The sequence below is a fragment of the Coregonus lavaretus genome (assembly GCF_964263955.1).
Source record: "Coregonus lavaretus genome assembly, contig: HAP1_SCAFFOLD_63, whole genome shotgun sequence".
Taxonomy (NCBI): domain Eukaryota; kingdom Metazoa; phylum Chordata; class Actinopteri; order Salmoniformes; family Salmonidae; genus Coregonus; species Coregonus lavaretus.
The window spans coordinates 1500634-1504872 of record NW_028162761.1 but is presented as its reverse complement, the minus strand read 5'-3'; positions in this window follow the sequence as shown (position 1 = coordinate 1504872).

Below are 4239 nucleotides of genomic sequence, written 5' to 3'. Positions count from 1 at the left end.
GAGCATTTCTCCTTTGCCAAGATAATCCATCCACCTGACAAATATGGCATATCAAGAAGCTGATTAAACAGCATGATAATTACACAGGTGCACCTTGTGCTGAGGACAATAAAATGCCACTCTAAAATGTGCAGTTTTGTCACACAACACAATGCACAGATGTTTCAAATTTTGAGGCAGCGTGCAATTGGCTTACGGACTGCAGGAATGTCCACCAGAGCTGTTAACAGATACGTTTATGTTAGTTTCTCAACCATAAGCCAAGGCGGCTTTAGAGAATTTGGCAGTACTTCTAACTGGCCTCACGACTTCAGACCACTTGTAAATCAGCGTATGGGCGAGCTGTTGGCTGATGTCAACGTTGTGAATGCTCCATGGTGGCAGTGGGGTTATGGTATGGGCAAGCATAAGCTACAGACAATGAACACAATTGCATTTATCGATGACAATTTGAATGCACAGATATACCGTGGGATAGTGTACGTGCACAAAGTGAGTTTGTAACATGTATATCATTCTTACTTGTTGTTCTTTATATTTACTACCATTGCCTATTGTAAGTTGCCTCTCTGTGTTTTACTGTGTTGTGTAATACTCCGCAGGTAGCATTATGGCATTAATACAGCCCTTCCTTTGTTTATAGCGTTGTTGCTCTACTTGTGCTATCAGTTATTGTGCATATTCATTAGCCCTGTTATCTGTCCATTACAGGACCACTATCATTCCACTACCTTTCCATGTCCATTTCATCCGTGTGTGTCAATAAAGTATCCTTGAATGTAACTCTGAGGTTGCCTTATTCCCCTCTTACCGGGGGAGGTGAAAGCGCAACCTGGTCTCAGAACATTTCGTATTATTCTGTATGTACAAAGCTGTGATCAAGCAAAGGGTGGCTACTTTGAAGAATCTCAAATCTGAAATATATTTTGATATGTGTAACACGTTTTTGGTTACTACATGATGCCATATGTGTTATTTAATAGTTTTGATGTCTTCACTATTATTCTACAATGTAGAAAATACACAAGACACAGAGGAGGAGAAACTATCCAACTCCCTGGGAGAGAGAACGAGTGACCTCAGTCGAACTCACAGCCAGAAAGATGGGTTAGATACAGGAGAGGAGGAGGTTACCCCGGATGCCATCACCCCTGCTCCTGTGAACAAGGAATGAGAGGGGAAGCCTTCTAATCAGGCCAATGGGCAGGCGGAGCGAGAGGTCATAGTGATAGTGATTCACACCAGAGAGAGACAGACAACCCATACAACCTCTTGGCTGAGATTAACCACACAGAGGTAGAGGCAGAGGGCCTTCAGGGCAAGCCAGTCAGCCTGCCTGCTCTGATCCTCAAGTCAATTGTATTTAAATTCATATTCATTAAAGATTTTTAGTCAAGACTTGAAAAGTGCCATTTATTTCAAATGATAATTATTCAGTGTATGCAACCCTCAAGAACCAGGGTGAGTCTGGGTCCCCCTTTAACTGGGCAAACACAACTTGCATATTGTCATAGACTAGGCCGAAACGTTAATCTTTTAACCTTGCTTAAATAAAACAATGCATTTTTAATAGTGAGCAAGAGTTTTCTATAATGATTAAAGTTTTTTTGTCGCGCCCTCCACTTTTTTGTCAAATAATACATCTAAAAAAAATGTAATAAGTTAATTATTAAAAGCATTAAAATTGGGATTGGGATGTTTCCCACCTATTTATACAACATACTCCACAAAGTTTAGAGAAATGTTCTGAAATTAATTAAGAATTAAACAGAAGAAAATCAGAATTGAAGGCAACTATAATGCAAAGAATTTAATGGTATATGGTTCAATCCTGTTTCTGGTCTAATGAATAATTAATATTGTTCCTCCTCTTCCTTGTGGCAAGCGCAGCAGCACACTGCCCTCCAAAGCCTGCAAAAAAAACGCTGGACTGCCCCTTTCCTCGCCCTGCATGGAACCTCCAGGGTCACGTCCTTGGTGACGTGTGGGGTGACGTCCAGGGTGACCACAGCAACATCCTCTGGAAAGGGACAAAAGCGGGACAGAATGTAAATAAATGCAAACCGTAGGTTCTAAACACTGGCCAGTTGAATGGGATCTTTTATTTCAGCTCATGAAACATGGGACCAACACTTTACATGTTATCATGATGAACGGCACCTGTCAGAGTGCTTTCTATAAGTCTTACTCACCTGCTTGGATGTCAGATGGCAGAGTGGCGTAGACGGCCACCATGAGAGGCTTTTCTTCAGGTGTGACGTCCACAATCTCCAAGAGTGAAGAAGCAGGGTATGCATCTATGTTAGGGGTGAGGTCCACAAGCTCCAGGTGGGAAGAAGCAGGACGTGCCTCTGTGTTTGGGGTGATGTCCACAACCTCTAGGTGGGAAGAAGCCGGGTCTGCATCTGTGTTAGGGGTGATGTCCACAAACTCCAGGTGGGAAGAAGCAGGATCTGCCTCTGTGTTTGGGGTGATGTCCACAAGCTCCAGGTGGGAAGAAGCCGGGTCTGCCTCTGTGTTAGGGGTAATGTTCACAACCTCCAGGTGGGAAGATGCTGGGTCTGCATCTGTGTTAGTGATGATGTCCACAACCTCCAGGTGGGAAGAAGCTGGCTCTGCCTCTGTGTTAGGGTTGATGTCCACAACCTTCAGGTGGGAAGAAGCCGGGTCTGCCTCTTTGTTAGGGGTGATGTTCACAACCTCCAGGTGGGAAGAAGCCAGGTGTGCCTCTTTGTTAGAATTGATGTCCGCAATCTCTAGGTGGGAAGAAGCCGGGTCTGCCTCTGTGTTTGGGGTGATGTCCACAAGCTCCAGGTGGGAAGAAGCCGGGTCTGTCTCTGTGTTAGAGGTGGTTTCCACAACCTCCTGATAGGAAGAAGCCGGGTCTAACTCTGTGTTAGGGGTGATGACCACAAACTTTAGGTGGGTAGAAGCCGTCTCAGCCTCTGTGTTAGGGGTGATGTCCACAAGCTCCTTGTGGGAAGAAGCCAGGTGTGCCTCTTTGTTAGGGGTGATGTTGACAACCTCCAGGTGGGAAGAAGCAAGGTGTGCCTCTTTGTTAGGGGTGAAGTCCACAACCTCCAGGTGAGAAGAAGCCGGGTCTGCCTCTGTGTTAGGGGTGATGTCCACAACCTCCAGGTGGGAAGATGCTGGGTCTGCCTCTGAGTTATGGGTGATGTCAACAACCATACGGTGGGAAGAAGCAGGGTCTGACTCTGTGTTAGGGGTGATGTCCACAAACTTCAGGTGGCTAGAAGCCGTCTCAGCCTCTGTGTTAGGGGTGACGTTCACAATCTCCAGGTGGGAAGAAGCCAGGTGTGCCTCTTTGTTAGGGTTGATGACCGCAATCTCTAGGTGGGAAGAAGCCGGGTCTGCCTCTGTGTTTGGGGTGATGTCCACAAGCTCCTGATGGGAAGAAGCCAGGTGTGCCTCTGTGTTAGGGGTGATGTCCTCAACTTCCAGGTGGGAAGATACTGGGTCTGCCTCTGTGCTACGGGTTTTGTCAGCAACCTCCAGGTGGAAAGAAGCCAGGTGTGCCTCTGTGTTAGGGGTGATGTCCAAAACCACTATGTGGGAAGAAGCCGGGTCTTCCTCTCTGCTACGGGTTATGTCAACAACATCTAGGTGGGGAGAAGCTGGGTCAAACTCTGTGTTAGGGGTGAATCCCTCAACCTCCAGGTGGGCAGAAGCCGGGTCTTTCTCTGTGTTAGGGGTGATGTCCACAACCTCCGGGTGGGAAGAAGCTGGGTCTGCCTCTGTGTTATGGGGGATTTCCACAACCTCCAGGTGGGAAGAAGCCTGGTCTGCATCTGTGTTAGGGGTGACAATTAAAATCCTGATTGGCTCTACTACTACAAGGCACCAGGATGTCATGACAAAAGGCATCTGTCAGAGTGCTTTCTATCAGTGCTACTCACCTGCTTGGATATCAGCTGGTAGTGTGGCGGAGAAGGCCACCACTAGGACAGGGGGAACTCGCAGGGTGTCTGCAGTAGGCTGGAAGTAGCTTTTCACCTCGTCCGCCACAAAGGCACAGACAGAGCTCATAAAAAAAGGGGTCTTGAGGTCATCCAGGGAGAAGGACTGGCTGATTCTCCCGAGGATCGACCTCACAGAGTGAAAAGCAGCAGCCCGGGAGAAAGGGGTGTGAGGAGAAGAGGCCTTCAACGTGTTGGAGAGCTTCTCCCCTACGGCCACCACCATACTCACAGCCATACCGCTTAGGAGGATGGGGTGATC